Here is a 21516-nt window from a genome sequence, read left to right as displayed (position 1 = left end):
GGCAGGCTTTAAGAGCATCCAGCAGCATGAATAGTATAAGGCAAGAAATGGAATGCTAATGTAAGCTGATAGATATTTGTTTGTTTAAACACAGCAGTGGAAAAAGTGTACAGTCTCTGAATAGCCCAACAAATTTATGCTGTCATATGCTTCAAAATTGCCCTAAAATTTGGTCAAAAGTTCAGCTTTCACAGTCTATATTTTATTTAGACTATGAATAAACTATTTTATGTTGGGTTTGTATTATCTTTTTGATTTCCATTAGGAAACAGTGTAAACCCCAGAAACTGTGTTGAAGTAATTATTATTAATGTTATGCTTGCTCTGTAAAGACTAAAATAAAAGGCTCCAGTCTCAGCCCTAAGTATGTTGTGATCTAAGTAAACACATGAAGGAACACTAGAGAAAGCAGTGACTCTCTATTACTGATAGCAAATGTAAAGAAGAACATCAAAGCCAGAATCTTGAGATACAAAGTAACTGTAATAAGGTCCTAATCCTTGTCTCAAACAGAGAGACTACATTAAAAGAAACTGTAAGGTTTCTTGGATAGGTTTATCTGTATAGCATTTCATTTGCTTTTATGTCCAGATAATTTATATCTGAGTAAAACTGCAGAGATGGTGAGATAAATTTGCAGATGGATTCTTATTTACCCTATTTCATAGTGAGTTAAAAGGGTAAAGAGACAAAAGTGCAAGGAAGAGCCCTAAAATGTCAGATTAGGCCAAAATAGGAGATGTAAAGGAAATATTACTTTATAGTCAACTAGATAAGCAATATCTTGTCAAGGATTTAAACCCTAATTTGAGTTGAAACCCAATTTTATTCTGTTTCCTGTTGCTCTACTGGCTCTCCTTCATTTGTAGCTGAATGAGAGTTAATAGTAACAGACAACAGTGAAAGCTGCCTGCAGCAGTTCAAGAGAGTGAAATGGTGGTTCCAAGGATGTGTTTTGAGCAGGCTAGTGGAGCTTGGAAGCCTGTGTGTATGTATAACTGTCACTCACCCTTGGGTCACTTTTAACTGTTTTTCACATCGTGCCCTACAGGTAAAAACTCTCAGTTGTCCTCTAGAACCAGTGCAGTAATCAGACTTCAGCAGACTTTTCAAGTTTGCACTGAGAAGCTGTCAGGATGAAGCTGAGGAGAATGTGGTAACATTTTAGATACAGTGTTCTTGAGTAACTGCTTTCTCTAGGGTAGTTCTTCACCTCAAATTCTTTGAGCAGCTTTACCCAGATATGAGACAGGGTACCTAGTGCAGACCTTGCCAAAAAGGATGTCCTTGCGTGCCCAGCTGCTCCTCCTTTTGCTTCTGCTAATGTGGGGGGAAAGAGTATTGCTCTACTCAGGCCTCCTCCACAGCACTAATCCATTATTAGTTGGATGCCTAGGCTGGGAACTGTTAACATTAATCTTAATTATTTTTTAAATAAAAATTCAGATCCTCTAGGATCTGTGTAGTGCAGAAAATTCTAGGTAGAGTTACAGCATTTCAGATCATACAAAAATGCTGTGAATAGAGGTATTTGACCTTTCTTGCATGTTCTGTTTCATACTGTCTTTAGACTAGCTGTCCAGCACTAAAAGCCTTGTAAGTAATCATTAACTTTCTGCTATAACTGAACTAGCTGTTGAAGTATTACTATGCTGTGCTCTTCCAAGCTGACAAAGTCAAGCCCTTCTGTGAGCCTGAAGAACTTATATTTTTGAAAATAATACTTGTGGCAGTGGAGATACAGTAAAATAAGGGAACTAGGAGGGATACCACAAGGCTCAGAAACATCTTTCTTCTATTTGGCAGATACTAAACTGCTTCTCTTCCAACAGAAAAAGGCATTAGTAACCAGCTGATTACTAGCATAACGTGCCACTTCAGGGGACCCTGGCAATCGGCCGCATCTTCACTGTGAGAATCTGGTTTGGCTTCTACTGTGTCCACTGCTGTGACACTGAAACTTAAAGTACTACTGCCATCTACAGGGGCTCCACTTGTTGTTTTCATGTTGTTTCTGATGAGCTCAGCAATAAAATATTCCCCCAGGATCTTTCCCACTCTTATATCGGATACAATGGTTGCTTTTTTTTTTTTTTTTTTGGTATGTACCTCCTTTTCTCAGGCCTTGATGAACAAAAGACCGAAACTTCAAGCATGTTGCAGAGGGAATTGTCTGTGCTTAGAACAACACATGACAATTCAATTACTTTCCCCTTCTTAAAAGTTTAATCTTCCTTGTTTCTTTTACAATAAAATAGAATTCTCCTAGCCTGAGGTGAAATCTTTGCAAATCTGATTGAACATCAAACTTAATTTCACAGTGGGATATGACTGTCTGCCTAACATGGAGCTGTACTTCTGGGCAGCCTGATAGTAGTCTTCTATGTGCTCTTGTACTTGTAAATTTTAAAGAAAGGGTCTGATAAAGAATCTAGGTTCAGGGAAGGGGAAAAAGGGAGACTACACTAAAATGATATTTAGTGGATATTTCTAGGCTAAATGAGCTAATCTAGGTCCAGCTTGACAGAACGTTTGGTGCTGGAGATGCATAGAACTAGGTGCAATATCTACTACTTACATCAAAAGCAATTGGAAAATGTTGGCATGAGTTGCTGGTTGTATTAAGGCAGCTGGTGACAGATCAGTATTCTTTACAGAGTGTGGTGAGGTGCTGGAACAGGCTGCCCAGAGAGGTTGTGATGGATGTGTGGATGCCCCATCCCTGGAGGGGACAGATTGGATGGGCCCTGGGCAGCCTGGTCTAGTATTAAATGTGGAGGTTGATGGCCCTGCATGTGGCAGGGGGTTGGAGATTCATGATACTTGACGTCCCTTCCAATCCTGGCCCTTCTGTCATTCTGTGAATGGGGAAGAAAGGACAGTACTGAGTATCTGCTGCTGTAATTGCATGTAAATTAGTAATGGTGTTGAGTGTAAACCTGTAGGGTACAGCTGAAAGGCTGATGGACCTGATATGGACTTCACATCATAACTCAGACCATGAGATGTAGTACAGGGTCAAATGTTAGGTGAGGAGTCATGACCTCCATCGAACTCTATAGATTACAGAGCTCAGCACAACTTGTTTTTATAGGTATTCATAATAGAAGTGAAAAAAAAGTCATATTTGGAGAAGTAGGGGTTTCAGGAATAACCCCATTATGTCTAAGGTCCAAAGACTGAAATAAATGAGAGTTTACACTCAGTGGCAATTAAGACTTGTAGCTGCTCTTATGCTGGGGAAAATACTGGTTGCTGGTTTTCTTTTTTCCAATTGTGAAAAATCAAGCACAGAAGATAAATGAACTGCTGATTCCATCTAGTATTCTCTCTGGCATCTAACCAGATTGAGCTCTTCAAGTGAGGGGGGAAAAAAAAAACAAAACAGTTTCAGGCCATTTTCTATCTATTTCCTTTATTTTTGACAGGATTCTGTGTATTTTACATTCAGTACAAGCTCACTTTTGTATAAGACGTGAAGTAATTAGGATAGACAGGTAGGATATTTCTTCACATGAACTGAAGGCAAGATTAGAAAGCAATATGAGTTCATTATGAAACAGTGTGTGAGCCCAAAGGAAGGGCAGACTGCTTTTGCTCCGTGAGTTCTATTTTTCAGTAACCCTGTTTATTTGTACTTGCTTACCTGCCTACTGCAATTGCACTCAGAAATCTGAAAAGATTGGACGGGTGTGATATTTGTCTCAACCCTGCATTTCTATTGTGCTCTGAGCCCTTGCTGAGTGCTGCATGAAGACAGATGGGGTTAATTCCCAAGTGGGAATAAAAACCATAACTGAAGTACAGCTGAGATATGGCTTCCATTTGTCAGCTGAAATACTGTTGTAACTACATAAACTCAGTAATAGGTCAGGACAAATGACAAAGAACTGTTCTCAATCAAATGGAACTTGAGGGGAATGGAGAAACAAGTCACAGACTGCTGTAACTGTTATGTGAAATGAAGGGAACTTAACAGTGATTCTTAGTCCAGAAGTCATATTAGGAAACAATGCATCTTAAGGACAAAAGTCAAAACTAATTCCAGAAGGCAGTGCCTTATTGACCAGCACTGGATGCTAATTTTTGTTATTACCTGAGATGATAAATGGTTCTTACCTGAACAACACACAAGTTATGCTCTGTGGTTTCTTTCATACCCAAGTACTTATCTATACTGGTATTCTTTCAGAAGGGGAGAGACTTTTTTTTTTTTTTTGCAGGAGAAATATGCTTGTTTTTTGTTTTTTGTTTTTATTTTTTTTTTAGCTGAGAAGAGAAAAAACAACCTTCTGAGATCTCAGAGCAGAGTGGTGGATGTTGGGAACTAGTTTCTCCTGCAAACCCTCAGGATGCCTTCCCTTACACTGTCCCATGACATCAACATGTAAATTTCTGCCTTGAAAATGAAAGGCAAAGATGTAAGAGGAGAGAGGAATTGGAAGACAAATTAGGTCCCATGAAAAAGATGGAGAGCAACAGTAGCAATCATGTGTACCCCTTGTTTTGAGCAGCTGCCTTCTTGCTAGGTGGTAGCATCATGCCCAAAAATCTTGTTACTCTTTACAGAGCAGCTCTGCACTCCAGTGTTGTTTCTACAGACACTGAATGCTTTCTGAGCCATGGTAGGTGGAAAATGCAGAACTGCTCAGTGCATCTATTGGGTTACATAGCCATTGGGAGCTCATGAAATGGGAGAGGGCCTGCATTCCCTTTTGGGGCAATTGGTAGCACAGTCATTACCTGCTTTCTGTGTGCAAGCTCACAGATCCCCGACATGTACAAGTTGGAACCATCTATAAGAGTGTGTGCATCTATAACTTGCATTTTGTGATGATCTCTGATAGAGCTTGAAGTCAGGCTTGCTGCTAGTCTGGCCATAGCAAGCTTGTATTCAGATCAGGCTCCCTTTATTAGCTTGCTGGGCACAGTACTGCTACTGAGCTGCCCCTGGCCTGATGAGTGTTGCTGATCAGAGACAGCGAGCACACATCCCTGCACCTTGTCACAGGGTCCCTTCAGCCTTGGCATGGCTGCATGTGGCTGTCCACTCCTAAATGAACATGCAGCTAAGTGGAGCTGTGAGGAGCTGAAAGGCCTCTCTGCTGTTACTTTGGCAGAATTCTGTCAGCAGTTTGCCGCCTCTGACAGTCTGGAACACATGCTGCTCTCCAGGCTCTATCTTAAAATGTAAATATTGTCAATATAGGCTGTGACTCTAGGCTTTTCCTCTGGCCTGTGGAAAACTCAATTAAACCATAAGCTTGTTTCTGCACTTGATAAAGCATTTACATGCAAAAAAAGTTTAATGAAATTTATGCTTATCCTTCTCTGTGCAGCCGTTCTGCTTTGGGGAGGATACAGTTACAGAGCAGAAGAAAAATCTTTTTAACACAGTGTACCTTTCTTGCTGGAGAAACAAAGCAAATGGTGATGTACTTCGGAAACTGAGGACAGACTTAGCTCCATGTTTAAGGCAGTTAAACTTTTCATCTCTGCCATAGAGTTACAGTGGTTAGTACAGGATGCCATAAGGAGTGTGACGTGAAGGTCTCTGAGCAGATTTAATTGGGATTAGTTCTTCTGAATAGCTAGCTGAGGTCTGTCTGGTCTGTAGCTTCTGCTGCAGAGCTGCACATCAGCAGGGTATTGCCTTGAATGCTTGCCCTGGGTCTGGGCTGCTTATTCTGGGGGCAGCTGTGATACTCCCAAAGCCACAGTGTGGCTCATGGGTGGCTCAGGCAGCCTGGCCCATAGGTAATGGGATGGGAACTTCAGGTCCAGGGATGCTGACCACTTTGTGTGTCTATACCTATTCCTATAGGCATTTCTGTATCCATGTCCATGTTTTCAGATTAATTCCTCTCTCTCTCAGCTGATGTTCCCCTCTACATTTACTGTTTTCTGCTTCCTCATATAAATTAACAATGGAGAACCTACTCATTCAGCTGTCATCCATGCTTCACACCATCTTCCACTTCAGGCATTTCCCTATGATCCAGGGAACTTGAACAAGGCTATCATTGCATTCTTAAAATGAGACACCATCCCTTGCAGAAGACAGCAGACACAACATCAGAACAGAAGGCTTTTGTTTAAATAATGCCATTAAAGCTTTGTATGAGAATTAACAAAAGCAGTGTAACTCAGGTCAGGGAATTAAAATGTTTAGGGACATCAGTAATAATTTTCAAACTTTCAGCCTGCTTACTAATCCTTTTCTAAAAATGTCCTTTTTACTATCCCTGTAGCTAGTAACAGCTGTCTAAGAAAAAGTCTCTTCAGTCTTCTGAACTCTACTGAAGAGTATTTTGTGCAGAAATCACGTTGGGTAAATTTCTCAATGTTTCTGTTGAAACAATATATCTAATTCGTTCATAAGAATAATAGAACAATATTATTTACCATGTAACTATCAGATGCAAATGATGTCTGCAGCTGAAAAGCAGTTCTAGCTGTGAATTAATTCACCATTTCCCAGTCAACTACAATATGCTTGCATTCCAGTGAACCCAAATGTTTATGCAAGCCCTGGGCCTAGCTGGGAAGATTCCCAGTCTGTGGGTGCTAATATAGTTGTTAATGGCACAGCTGTAAGAGATTATTCTTTTATGTCATTGTCTCAGAGTTTGCTGGGGGCACAGATGGACAAGCCCAAGCAAGACCTGGGCAGGGGTTGAGAAATCCTTTGTCTGGAGTACACTGATGGACAAGTTCTGGGCAAGGGTTGTGAAATCCTTTGTCTGAGGGACACAGATGGACAAGGCCAGGGGCAATGAGGGAGAGGTAAACTGCAGCTTCATGGCTGTGGAGCAATCTTCTGTGTGGACTTATCTCAAGGAAGATGGCCATCTCAGGGGGTACTTACACAACTCTTGCTCAAGCAAGAGAAGTGAGAGAACAACCCATGTGCAATCCAATTCTATCTTCCTGCAGCCATATGCACAGGAAAAGCAAAGCAAACAGGGAAAGCAACATGACCAGCTTTGTATTAACTTATTTTACCTCTATTTAAGCAGATGAGCTTTGGTTTTCCCACTGACTGCCCTGTGCCCTGAGCTTGCTCCATGGGTATGGCATGCCCATCCATGTGAGAATGCTCAGCAAATCCCTGCCCATCCAGGAGCAGGGAGAGGCTTGGCATCTGAGCCTTGTGTAGGTGGGTACTGTCACCCTGGTCAGGGGGATAGATGTTGAATTGTGCAGCCAGTCCTGTGTGCTGGGAAGGGTCTGGAATCCTGGCAAAGCAATGGCTGGGGCCAGGCTGCTACCACTGGGCAGGATCACCAGCTCTAGCTGCTTCCCTGGTAACAGCAGAGCAGAGAGGAGACACTTGGAGCTGGGTAAATGGCTCTGCTGACTGTCTATGAACTGAGGCTGAGCACTTTCAGCTGTTCAGCTCTATGTAGTTAAGTGGTTGATTGCAGCTGCCTTCACTCCACCTGTTAACTTCCACAGTGACTTATGAAGACAATTCTGTGCTCATGTCCTGACTTCTGTTAAAATCAAAGCTGCTAGAGCTGCACTAGGACAGCAGATGTTGGCAAAGGGAAGGGCTTTACTTCCTTGTAGGCTGTTTTCTGGGCTGGTGAATAGAGGCTGTCAAGTATCATTTCTACCTCTCGGCTGCTGAGATGGAGCAAGCATCCAGTAAACATAAGTGCAGCTGAGGAATTATTTCAGACTTGTTACACTCAGCAGAAGAAAGGTCCTTAGTCTTAGTGCATAGCAATCAAGTCAGAAGATCAGTGCCTTTTATGTTTTGACTTCTGATAAGTTTTCATTCTGTGCAGAGAAGTTAATGGAGCCTTGTGGGCCCCTGCTCCTTTCACAATGGCAGGCCTTCTCAGATTTGCTGTGAGCATCCTCCCTCTGTCCTGGCCCTATGTGCTCCTTTGCTCCTCAACTGGGTCTCTCATACTTCCATACCAGGAGCTCCCAAATTTTTGAAGCCTGACCCTTCCAACCTTGTGAGCCTGACATCACAGAAGTGGCTTTGGAGGAGCAGCAGCACTTCAGACAGTCTTGGTAGTGACGCCATGTTGTTTAGTTAACTTGCTGCAAATTTGTGGAGGATGTACCAGGTAAAATGTGAAAATACTATAACAAAGTATACATTTCCTCTCTCTCAAGGAGAGAGCAGAGAAGTACTACTGTGTTAGAAGTCCATTTGTGTTCCTCTGGCTGTGGAGTAGCTGCAGTAATGCCAAGGCTTTGCTGGCACTTGCCTGTGCCCCCTGGGCTGCATTAGTCCAACCTCAGCTGTGCAAAGGTGCATGAGGGGCATCCTTGCTGTGTGTGCAGTGCTGAGGGTGTGGCACACCTGGCTACAAGCAGAAAGTTAACAGCCAGAGCCAGCCTTTGATCCTTGCTTTGTTGCTGTTTGCTGCCAGTCTGTTCTCCCCTTTAGTGAACTTGAGCAGTTCCTGTGAACCATGTGCAAATCAGGCCAAGCTTCAGTATCTGCCCAGCCTTCTGCCTAAATAGTATAACAGGCAGTAGAACATTCTAAAATAGCTTATCCGTATTTTGTTAAAAGGGACAGGAGTTCATGCTGTAAGCTGCAGGGGCATATGCCTTCTTAGTTAAACTCTACAAAATACCACTAACAGGTTTTTTCTCTGCCTATGCCTCTCTGTCTGTGGGGCTGGCAGTATGTAAACAAGAATGAAACAAAAATAAAACCTTTCTGCTTCTGTGTATGTAGAAACCGAAAGTGGGTGGCATGTATATCTTACCTCCATTTTTAGATCTATTTTCCTTTATCAGCTGTTTTTTCCTTTGCTTTTCATTGTTCACGTTTTTTGTTACTTGTAGCTCTTAAATTGTTTAATTTCACGTTCAGCTCAATTACTCTTCATAATTTAATAAACCTTACATCTGTTCAGTTAATGGAAATATGATTGAGAAACAGTGCCAAGCTTAGTCCAGAATGGACAGAACCAAATCAGAGTAGCGGTTGGGTTAGGAGGTTAGTGCCTCATCACTTCTTGTTCATTTTGTTTATGTAAAATGCTACTTGTCAAGTGCTGCAGTGTCTCTGCAGCAGCTGATGCTTAGTGGTTCCAACAGTGTAAGATGACAAGGAGCATTCCTTCAGCTGCCAGTTCCTTCACTGCCAGCCATGCTTTGTCCTCACACTGAGGCTGCGGGGAGCACCTGGTGTTTCTTTTTGGCTGCTCCAGGAGTGTGAGGGCTCTTCTCTCAAACTGTGTCCCTAAATTGCCCTGTGAAGGCAAGCATTTGAGTGGGGGACAAAGTGACCCAGGCAGCCCCTCACATTCTGCTCTCACTCCTGCGATTTTGCTATATGGAGAGCTGAAAAATAGGAAAATGCTGATATTTGTAATACGGAATCACATCAAAACTATTCTGTTCTAGAACAAGAGGGAAACACAAATGAGTATCAAATACTAAAAGCTACTACATGTGTGCACTTCTCCTGAAAAGCCAGAACTGTGGCACTAGGTTTGAAGCAGCACTGGGAACACTCCTGAAGTGATGTTACATGAAGTGCCCATAAAGAAAGGAATATAAATCCTATAAAAATGAGTTATAGGTGTATGGAAGGCTACAGATTGATGCTTAGTGTCAGGGAAATGTCACTTCCCCATGGATACTCTAAAATCCCTGCAGCAAATTTGGGCAGAGCCCTCAGATTCAAGTGTGAGAGTGGGGAGAGTCTGAGGAGGAGAGGCTGTATGCAGGACTGCAGGTCACAGCCTGACTCACAACAAAAAACCAATGCTCAGAAGTGTCAGTAAAATTTTCTACCGTGATCTTCTGTAGTTACTGCATAAAATGCTGTAAGTTTCCCCTCACACATAAAGCTTCAGTTACAACAACACAACTCTTGCAGTCCCTCTTATGCGTGGTGCTGCCAGTGTGCAAGGCAGGCTTGAGGTCCACGTTGAGTCCTATGGTGTGCATGTCCCGGCTCAGCAGGTGATGTGTGATCCTACAAACGATGAAAGGCTGTGGTTCTCTGTGTGCCCCTTTTCTCCCTTGCTTTCTCCCAAGGGCTGGCTGAGGAGGCTGTGGCTGGGAGCATCCCTGAGTGGTATGCAGGGGAAAAAATGCCTCGTTGGGTGATGTTGCTGCAGTTATGAAATACATACTAGGACAACCGAAAGGAGGGAAATCACACGTTTGTGTGAGCAAAAATAAATAACTAAAAGCTTGGCAAGATGCCCTGGTCTTCTGTAGATGTGTGAGGTGCAGGCTGATTCATACATGGTTTTTTTTTATTAAAAGTGGCATAGTTTTCTTATGGCAAGAAATGGTAGTGAACGTCAGCTGAGAATGCAAGTAGATGAAGAAATTCTATAGAGGAATTCAAAATATTTAGCGATTCCACAACAGTGCAGATAATATTTACTCTGATGATTTGCTGACAACATTTCAAGTGTGAAATAGTAAATAACTCCAGATTGTGTTTTGCAGGGAGGAAACATTCTCAGTTTCAAAGCACTTTTCTATATCTTGAGATACTTTCAGACCTCACATCCCAGGCTCTGTCTCTCTCCTGGCTGTGCTTTCATGGCAGACTTATATTTAAAACACAAAAATGAGATTCCTCCTGTTTTTCAGTGCTCTGTACTCCCAAATGCCTTACTCTGCTCACTCTCTTTGTTTCTTCAACATTTGGAGAGTAGCTCCAAGACGCTGTTAATTGCTGAGCAGCGATATCTTTGGTGAAAACCTTCCCAAATTCCTCCTCCATTGCCTATTTGTAGCCCTCAGGAATGGGCCTGTTTTGTTAACAGGTTAACCAATGATCTGTAGGTTCAATTCAAGTTTATTCAAGAAATAGAACACGAAAAAAATGATCACTATTATAGATACCACTATTTTAGATAACACATTCTGTCTGTGATCAGTATTTAGTGAAACCATATTATGATGCTTTGTGCTCCTGTAATTCTTTCCCTTAATTATCTCAAAGCACCTGAACAACTGTATAATCCTTACAGCACCTGGTAATGAAAGAAATGGAGTCTTTACAATTGGGCAAACAAACAGCTAAAGCCAAATTTATCAAGCAGGAATGCTTAAAATACGGCAATTTGAAGTGCTGTTTATTTTAGTAAGTGTTAAGTGAGTCTGTCACTGACTTTAAAGAAACGAGAAGTGATCTCTGAGTTTGTGAAATAAAACTATTTTATTTAACCATGTGGGAACATAATTGTGCTGGAATTTAAGCAACATGTTCTTAAGTTTAATGTAGTTTATTGTATTCTGTAATTATGAAGTGTGTGAAATAAATCTTTCTCAGGGCCTTACATTAGAGGATCTGAAATAAATGGGTTCCAGTACAACAAAGCCATTTGGAATGTAGTGTGGTGACTACCTCGCAGCACGTAGGAACTTTACACAACACGGTACAAGGTGAGGAAGGCTTTATTGAGCTGCAACTGCAAGGAGAATCTAGGTCAGAAGGATGCAATTACTTGAGCTGACTGAGCAATGGAAAAAGTCCACTAGTGCTCACTTGAGCTCAAAAGAAATCTAGGTTTACTTTCACTTAAAAAAGTGAATTTAAGCAAAAGCTTAAGTACTAGCAAAAAAAAATATGTTGAATTGGATTGTTCGCATAATGCTTTAAATGTGAAATGTATTTGCAAGATTTGAAAGATGTTTTGAAAGATGCTTGGTGCAGAAACTACATCCTTCGAGTGACTAGCCAACACTGAATTAATGTATGTTATGTAATAAACATTCCCAACAAACTGTTCACAAGGTATTTGTATAGTGAAAATGTTTTCTAAATAGATTCACAAACATATAAATTACTGTGTGAATTTTCTAACCACTTTGTGAACCGAAGAAAAAGAAGCGTGCTGACTCAAGTATCTGTCAGAAATGAATTTCTATTTTATGATCTTGTTCTTACAGAAGGTATCCTGGGATTAAAGGACCAGCATCAGTGTAAATGATTTAAACTGAAACATCAGGTGACCTGAAATATTGTAAAACAAACATTTCATTTTCTATAGTTGACTGGCATCCATTAATATGCAAGGTTGCCACTGTTCTCAATGCTACTCAAGTGAGGAAGAAACAGGCTAGTTCCCTGTTTTGAAAAGTGATTGAGCACTATTACCACAATAAAAATAGGTTTAAAAAATAGCCGAGATCATTTACTGTGTGAAATCTGCTTGTTGCCCAGTCTGCAGCAGGCTGGGAGCAACAGAACCAGGCACAGACTTCACATGTAACTTAACTATGGAATTCTTTTGGTCTTGCAAAGTGTCTTATTCGGTAAACATATTAGAATATTCAGTACATGGAATGAGTGTGCAGCAATACAGAAGAATTTAAATTTTGCTTATTCTACATAATTTATAACATGTTTCAGAAATACATTCTCAAGCAAAAGAAAACTAACAAAGGCAGTGATAAATTTTCCAATGATATTTAGCTTGACTTCTATTTTGCACAGATCTAAATCTCACAGATATCTGCTGATGGGAAAATGTTAGTAATGCTATCTTCCTGTATCTCTGTTCTTTTTTTTTTTTTTTTTTTAATTTTATCAAATGTAGTCAGTGCCATATCTATCAAAATATCTTGCCACTTGCTTTACTGGTAAAAACAGGTTAAATTTAATGACTACTTACATATTTTTAATAAAACGTGGATGGCTTTACTGCTGGTGGATACTAGCATAGTGACACCGGTTACCAACAATTTCTTCTATAAATATAAATGAAGATTTTAGGCATTCTGACAGCTGTTCTAGCTCAGAGAATATTGTGTAGTTCCCTAACAGACCTTAGACCAAACTCTCCAAATTCAAATAGCTAAAGTTAGGATTTCTACTCCCATTTTTAGACAGCTCTGTAAAATTGTGTAACTTTGTAAGATTTTGTCTCCCTATCAGACAATATTAACAACTAGTTTGACAACTTTGAGAATAAGACCTCATCCTAGATCACAAAGGATGGCTTAAAAAAATCCTAAATCTGTCAGTAAACTTGAATCCTAAATTGAAATGTTCTCTGTTTGTCAAGACTTCTCACAAAGCTTTACTTGTTAATTTAAGCAGGTAGCCCCTCTCCTTTTGTACCTGTTTTGTATTATGATTCAGCATCTGCAATTAGAAAAGCACTGAATTTGGTCGTCTGTCTGTTATCTTCATCTGAATGATTTTATTCTATAGCCCTAAGATTTTATCTATTTCAACTGAATTTGTATCTCTTCTAAAAAATATTTAAGTCTATTAGGAAAGGTAGTTTCCTCATTTATATACAATCATTTATATTGCACAGCTGGATCTATAAAAGCCAGTGATGGATTCATACATGGTGATGAAGAATAAGTTTTATGAAGTCTAGAAGGTGGGGTGTACTATAACAGCAAAGACTTGAAATAATTTAGCACAGTATTCTACACTATCAAATTGTTTCTGAAGTCCTCAAGAGCAATTCAATCCAATCTCCTAAAACGCGTAAGATTCATGAGGCCTTTTGGCTAAAACCAGTGTATAGGCTTCTACAAGCTTGTTGCATATGAAAACCATAAGTAAGTATGTTACAAACAGAAGCTCCAACATCAGCAAAAATAAATGAAAACTGCCTTGTGTGCGTTTCTTCTCACAGATTCCATCCAACATAGACCATGCATAAGACAATGTGTCTAGATGCAGTCACTGGAGCCCCAAAACGCAATGATATAAGATAATCCTAGTTGCAATGGAATGTGGGTCATACAAAATAGCTACATGTTAAGCAGAGAAGAAACTCAGCTCTAGAAGACAGATATATAATAGAAATAGACAGGTTCTCTATGCAAGTGGATATGAAGGCAAGAACTAGAAAGAAAGGGAAAAGCTTTTGCTACCAACTGGCTTGTTGTAGAAAGGCTGAAAGAAGAAAGGCTCTTAAGAGTACAAAAGTTCAACGAGCAGAAGGCTGTAAAAGCATGGCAACAAATCCTCCGCTAACAGCAATAACACGAATGGGAGATTAGCTTGGATATTGCTGTTCCCAAAGGAGTCATTCAAGGGTGAAGTTTGTATTAGGAACTTCTGAATCCATCACAAAAGATTTTAGGGAAGGACATAACTGAGAGAGGCCAATGTCACAGCTTGTAGAAATGAGTGGTGAGAAATACATTTTGCCAGAAGAACAATTTTGGAAAAGGGGCCACGGAGCCAGCTTCACCTGCACCATGCTTGAAAATAATTTTTAATGTAAATTACCAGTTTAACTTTGTGGAGAATGAATTTTGCAGGAGTGAATTGTTGGATTTACAGTGACTTTTCAGGCCTATGAGGTTTGGTGCAACTTGAAGATGTCAGCTGACATCCATAGGCATCTGCTGGAGCAAGGCAGCATTGTGATGCTGCATCCCCATGAGGGAAGCTAATTGTGTGGGAACAGCAGAGAAAGAAGCAGAAAAGGTGGCATAAGGAGATTTGTAAAAAAAACATCTTTTTAGCTAATGACTGTAAAGCTGAGAAAGGAAAAGGGGTTCAAAGGTGTAAGGGAATTGCTAGGACACAGCCTGAAACAATGATTGAGCACCAGGTGAGAAGGCATGGATAACCCAGGGAGCTCAGGTACAAGCAATGTACCTGGGGCTCTCAATTAAGGGTTAGCAGCTGAGGGAGCAACATCTCTCTTCAGAGATCACACTCTTTTCAAGACATTACTTGTCTTCCAAAAGGGTGAGTCACCTTCTTCTGTGTCTCTTTCTAAACTAAACATTAACTAATTCCTTTATTGCATACGGAAGTGTGCTTCTGTCCTAGAAGAAGGCATTATTATTACCTTCCATCACTCCACAGAAAGAAAAAAAGAAATACGAGAAAGCATTCACAAAGCATGAGCAACTGCCTGCAGCATAATGATTTTCTGCTTTTTCCTGTCAGGTGTGCCTGTGTTTTGTCAGTACTTACATGGGGATTCCCTTGAGACCACATAGATCATTAACCTGGTGTTGGATACAGAAGAGCAATAACTGACTTTTTAGCTTTAGGTCTTTTAGTTCTATTTTTTCCTTTTTTCAGAAACTGTTCAGTCTGTCTCTTGTCACACTGGGAATAAACAAAGCAGATATGTGCATGGGGTAAGGGCTACAAGCTTTGTTAGTAGTCATCTCTGCTTCAGTACAAGTGACCTTAAGGCGAATGACCTACTGGGTTCTTCATGTCCACCACATCTGCTGATGGTAACCCACTTGGAGACTGCTCCCACAGCTTTGCTCCAAACCTTTCACCTCTTCCCACTTCTACTGTCTTTCTAGTTCTTGAGCCTCAGCATTTTCCCTGACATGGATGGGTGCAATGTTTTCATGTTCTGGCCCAGCTTCTCACAGAGAGGGAACAGACGTTTGGAGGTCTCTCTGCTGTCTGCCTCTGAAAGGAAAGAAAACCATGTATTAATGGCATTTCTTGAATTGTGGAACTACTGAATGATGTTCTTCAAGTCTGTCAGGTTAGTGGAGAAAGGAGAGACTGAAAGTGGGGAAATCAGTGAGGAGGAAGTAAAGAAAGTAATATCCATGCTGAATACAGACTGCAAGAGAGAGCAGTGCTTTTAAGGAAATGGGAGAGTGAGAGTGAGCAACAAAGGAAAATATGTAAACAAAAGCCTAAAAAAAACCCCACTTCTAGAAACCTGAAGTGTTAGAAGAAAAGTATATCATGGCAGATCTGACAGATCACACTGCCATTCATTACAAAATGACAGAGAAAAACAAAATGCAGCACATTTAAAAATGTTGTTTCAAGAAATGCACAAGCAGTGTGTGATGCCATGCTAGGAAAGCAAGTTGAAATATTAAAAAGAAATAGCTCTCCATGTCCCAAAAATGTCATGCAGGGATACTGGTTTTTCAGCTACACTCCTTCATGATTTTACTTGTAAATTATTGTCATTAAATAGATATTTATTTTTCTGAAAATGCATAAACCTGTGGTCCTAAGTAGTGCTGTACAATTCATCCAAATGTTTCTTTTTCCTTCAGACAGCATTATATGACGGCTAAGAGATAGCAGCTTTGGACACAGATGCAAAGCCCAGTTAACAAGGATATCAGGAATAATGGAAAAACAGGAAATGGAAATAACAAAGATACTCAAATCTGATTCAAAAATGTTAGCTGTGTACCATCTTCTTCCGAACATATAAGCAGATTTAAAGCCCCAGTTGCTTTCACCCCATGCAGCCTGTGCTGCTTTCTCATGGAACTCTTTCTCAGCTCCTCCTGGGTGAGAGATTGTGCCTATGAGCAGGTCAAAGCAAGGTGGCCTGCCCATTCTGCAGGGAGACGCACAAGGAAAGCAAACACTCTGGTTCTTGATCAGTTTATGAAATACAAAGAAGTACAAAGCAGATGATTTCCCTGTTCTTATTCGGTATTCAGTGCACATTCCTACCTTCTTCTTCAGCAGTCCTTGGCATTTTAGCTACCCAGATGCTGCAGCATTTAATCAATGATTCAATACACAACCCATGAGATGTGCTACGACACTTCAACAAGCAACTTCTATCTCTCTGTGGGGATGGAGAATCTGAGTTGCTGTCAGTCTCTTCTTGTCAGATATAATTAACCATACAACCATTTACATACATAAATATTTATATACAAAGAGGAAACTTCCTAGTGCTTCGTCAGATCCCTGTTTATCGCAGTGGATTCCAATGGCAGCAAAACGCAGTCTAGTTTGTAAAAAACTCAGAGAGAATTTTGAATCTCATAAATGCAGATACTGTAGCCCAGATTTTGAGAGGCTAAGAACCTCCAGCTTCTGGGGACACCTGAAAATAGAAGATGCACAGTGTCTCTTTTATTTTAAAGCATCTGTCCATGATCATAACGCAGACATGGGGAAACAAACAACAGATTGTACAAAACTTTTACAATATTTTGATTTTTTTTTTGAGGCTTAAAAAAAAAAAAAGAATATTGCAGGTAAGGAGAGTGGCAAAGCAGAAGATTTATAATGGGTCTTTGGCAGCTGAACTGCATGGTCCAGGGTTACTGCTCATACTGGGACAGGAGCAACTCAAGACTACCTGTGTACATAGCTTATCTTCCACCAAATTGCTGGATAAACCTCTAGCATAAATAATGCTTACATGTTTTAGAAATCTTCATTTTCCTGCTAATCATTTAGATGGCATGTGAATTGAGTTAAAAAAAAAAAAAAAGTGAAGAATTCGCACTGCCTTTAGTTTAGTTGAGAAAAGACATTTTCTCAGGAAGTGCAAAAGAAACTTGTATAAGAACTGGAGGATGCCAGAAGTTCTCGGAGAGAGGTCAAGCGAGTAGAGTGGAATGTGGTTGTTAAACTGAAGCTCTTGTTCAATTTTATTGTTTGTTATACATTGCAAAGTTTGGCTGCCAAAGCTGGGCTTCTAACTGCTAAATTAGTTTGTGCAGTCTAAAGCGCACCTGCTTTTTCCAGCTGTCTCATTTGCTGTAGTGAAATACCTTCTCTCTTGTAAAAGTTAGGCTGTCATGACCACCACAGCACTCCAACTAAAAAAACCACCTTTTGTTTTCCTTCATCCAGAGGGCGTGACACTGACAATGAGCTGGGATTGCTTGTCCCACCCTGTCTCCTTCAAGGCTCAGTGTCCCAGTCAAGTGCTGTGCTCAGCGAGCTTCCAGAGAGCCATAGCTGTTATGTTTAAGAGACACACTCCAGAGGGATCTTCAGAGGGGATACAGGTGGCTCAGGTAAGAAAATAGTTACTTTAAGGGAAACTGAGGTCCCTTCTACAGGCAGTAGGCAGAAAGAAAGCAATTAAGCAAAGCAACCACTGCATCATCTGCACTGTTAACACACTATGTGTGATCTCTGACAAAAAAGCTGGCAGTAGGCCACTAATTTAACAGAATTTATGTTTGGCAAAGTCTTCTATAATATCAAATAGTCAGAATGAGATTTCTAAGGGGGGATTAGATATATAAAGTAGAGATTGGAGAGGAGCAGAAAGAAAAGTTTGATTGGGAGAAAGTTAGAGATAGGAGCACAAGAAATGAGTTAAGGAAATGAAAGACAAAGATAACATTTATCTAATTTGCTTTAAAAGACAAAAATATTTCTGTGAGTTCAAAGGAAATATCACTTGCTGGCACAAAGAAGGGAAATTATTTTCCTGACTTTATCTTGCATGTACCGCATCTTACAGTTCCTGCCACCTCTTTCCGGCCTTCTTTAGGAACAGAAGTCATTGGTTGCAGTAGTAATAGAGATAAATCAAAGTCTTCAAAGGTGGGAGACTCAGAGCCACTGCGAGTTTCTTTTAGAAACTCTTTCAAATGACCATCGTGACCATCTCCCACATTAACTTGGACACAAGGTGTTTTCTTCAGGAAGGGATGACAAATATGAGACCTCAGCCACTGCATCTTTAGATTGTTGTAGAAGAAACCTCCATCTGCACTTCCTTGTATGTAGGCAGTTATGCATCGAGCACGCAATCTATGCCAGTTGCTGAAGCTTAACTGTAGTCAGGTTTCTGCAGAAAAAAATAGTGTGAACAACTCATTAAAATATTGCTCTGCCGTTTGCAAGCAAAATAGATTGGCAATTTTAGAAAAAAAAATAAACAAAAACAACCAACAGCCAAACCTACACAGCTCTACATAAAACAGTTAATAATTGTTATTTTTACTGTACGCCCTCTTAAAATTCGCTTTCTGACGTTTTCAAGTAATTTTGCACAGTGACATATAATTGGTTCCAGTTCAGTAAATTGATTGCATTGGATTCCATTGTTAATTGCAGTTGCTGTTGCAGAAACAAAACATAGTTCATCTCTTTATGAAGTACAACAGCCCCCTCTCACATGAAATAAACAAAGCAGTTTTTTTAATTTGGAAAGTCAAAGTTATTTTTAGGAGATAAAAAGTATTAAAGAAAAATTCAAAGACGTCCAAATATAAATCAGGGGATGTAAGATAGATGGACTTAATTGCCTAAGCTGAAAATTTCAATATGCAACTGCTCAGTGCTGTAGCGGCCCAGGCATAGCAGCTGCCTCCTTTTTAATTCAATCATTCCTTCAGTGTCCACAGTTCTACTTTTTGGTCTGCCAAGAGCTGCTCCAGCTCCAATAACTATTCATCTGTTTCTTATCTAAGCATGATGCTGTCCAGAAACCAGGCAAAGTGTCACTTCTGTTCCCATGGAGTCTAATGCATACCCACCATATGCTTCACATGCATTCAGAGGGTTGGTCCATTGTATCTTCGTTCAAGGTAGTAATGAATTTCCACACGTTATATATTTAGTTTAATGACTAGAATTGTTACTCAGGTAGGAAGTTTATTTCCTCCTCAGCCTGCAGGTGCTCAAACCACCAGTCCCACCTTGCAGGACGATCCCTGACAATCCTTGCTATCCTTCCATTTCTTCTGCTAGGAGGAAGATACGGCACAGTGAGGTGGGAATGAATATGAAAACCAGTGGTGCAGTAGAGAAACACACTTCTTGTCACTATTCAGTTCCTATTGAATTTCAGAAGCAAATGGTGATTTCTGCTATGTCCCTACTTTCTGACCGCAGTACTGCTAAACTCAGCAGCACTGGAGGCTTTGTACAGCAAACTGTGCTCTGTGCCAGAAACTTGTTACAGATTCCTTTTTGAAAGTAGAAAAAAAGCACTAGATTGATAGTCTAATCTGTTTCTGTCAGTAAACTACAGGCACAATGGCCTGCATCACTTAAAGAGGCTTTTCTTAGCTGACAAGCATGGTTTAATCACTGCTAAAAAGCATCCATATGGTTTTGTCTAAAATGTTCAACAAGGATTTTTCTTAGCAAAGAAAAATCCATCAAAATCCATGAAAAAATCCATGAGTGATAAATTCTTGTGTATGCCTTCTTACTTTATTGTGTCAAATGAGTGCTTGTATCTGTAACACTCTATGTGTTAAAGAGAAACAGAGCACAAGAAGTAAAAGGGATAACTTATAAAACGATGTCCTGTGTGTTACTACTTCAGCTGTAGAAGTAGGTCCCCTATGCCATGATTCCATGTTTCCACCCATTGTAGCCTCATTAACAATTTGAAATCTTTCAAATCAACCATGAATCTGTGTTAAATAACTTGGAGGGACAAGGCACCCACCATCCTTGTGAGAGATTCAATCCTTTCATTGGCCTGCATTACCCAAATCCATTCAATTCAGGCTCTGATTTGGGAGTGTTTTCTCTTTTTATGGCTGTTGAGCATATTTAATAAGCATGTTAATATAAACATGGGATATTTCTATTGTCTATGGGCAAGAAAATTGAATGGGAGAGTTTTCAGATCTTTGAACCAATTTCAAAATTTTTTATTTCTATGGCTTTGAATAAGTCATTTCCCTTCTTAGTTTCCTTAACTGTAAAACGAAATGAATGTAACTAGCCTAGTTTTGGAATTAACAGACATTTCAAAAGCTCAGTGAAAAAGTCTGTCTCATTTTCACTCAATTCTTTTATCAGCAGTATCTGCCGCTTAGAGATAGCGGACGTCTTTGTACCTGAAATTCACACAACCCTATGAGACTTTGCATAAAAAAGAATTAACTATGATGTGGAACTTTTTCTGTTGATTTGAGAGGATGGATTTGGCATCTCAACTGGCACATGGTAGATCCCTTTGTTTGAGATTTATCAGAATTGTGACTCGGGTAGGTTTCGTGACTATCACTAAAGTCATGAACTGCCGTGTACAGATATGTAATGCAGAGCAGGAAAGAAAAGGCAGTAATGAAAGATCTGCCAACTAACAATCTTGTGAAAATGCTAAGTGCAGCATTAAGAAACAAAGAGTTTCTTTTGCTTTCAGCATTACTTTAAAGTATGCTGGTAGCCTCTTTGAGCACCAGTTTTACTGCATCTCTTAGATTTCCCCTCCTCAAAACCAACATCTTAATCCTGACCATTAATGTACACTTGACCCAAGACGAGTCTATCTGCAACATATGCATCCAGGTCAGCTGCCGCTGTTGGGATCAGTTGGGTTATTCATGAAAGTGTTCCTTATCCTATGCAGCATACGCATATCAGACACATTTTCCCTCTGAGACTAAGCATATTTATATCTATTTTCAAAGTTCTATTGAATTGTTTATTAGGCTGAAAATATTGCTGCCTAAAAGCCTCTAGAACTTATGTATAATATATTAAAAAATGCACTTAGTGAATAATTTTGTGAGAAATGGCTAAGGTTTGAGACAAAGAACAACTAATTGCTACTGTTTGCTTTTCATGTACACATGTAACTTGCGGGTATTTATAGAAGTACATCTGCCTCCAGACTATCACCATCCTGCTTGTAAATATTTTACTTTCAGGGTGACTGGCACAGACTGCCCTGAAAATCTGCAGTGTCTTTATCCTTCAAAACCTGACCAGATACATCCCTGATCAACCTGTCCCAGCTGGCTTTGCTCAGAGCTGGGAATTTGGACCAGAAGATCTTCAAAGATCCCATCCATCCTCAATCTTTGGATGGTTCTAAGAGTGAGGAGAGCAGAGTACCAGTTTCTTTTTCATTGAGGTGAGCC

At 40.1% G+C, this 21516-nt stretch overlaps 1 long non-coding RNA gene across 1 annotated transcript in view; it reads left to right on the top strand.

The window, feature by feature from the left end:
* Positions 1-21516, top strand: part of LOC128086500 (uncharacterized) — a 42695-nt gene that overhangs the window by 7026 nt on the left and 14153 nt on the right. The window contains exon 5 of the long non-coding RNA XR_008209383.1: positions 17525-17691. This is a non-coding gene — a long non-coding RNA (uncharacterized LOC128086500). The remainder of the gene's footprint in view (positions 1-17524; positions 17692-21516) is intronic.

Source organism: Tympanuchus pallidicinctus, unplaced genomic scaffold (assembly GCF_026119805.1).
Source record: "Tympanuchus pallidicinctus isolate F22 unplaced genomic scaffold, pur_lepc_1.0 scaffold3, whole genome shotgun sequence".
NCBI classification, from domain to species: Eukaryota; Metazoa; Chordata; class Aves; order Galliformes; family Phasianidae; genus Tympanuchus; species Tympanuchus pallidicinctus.
The sequence above is the reverse complement of the archived record's forward strand: the minus strand, read 5'-3'. Positions and strand labels throughout refer to the sequence as shown.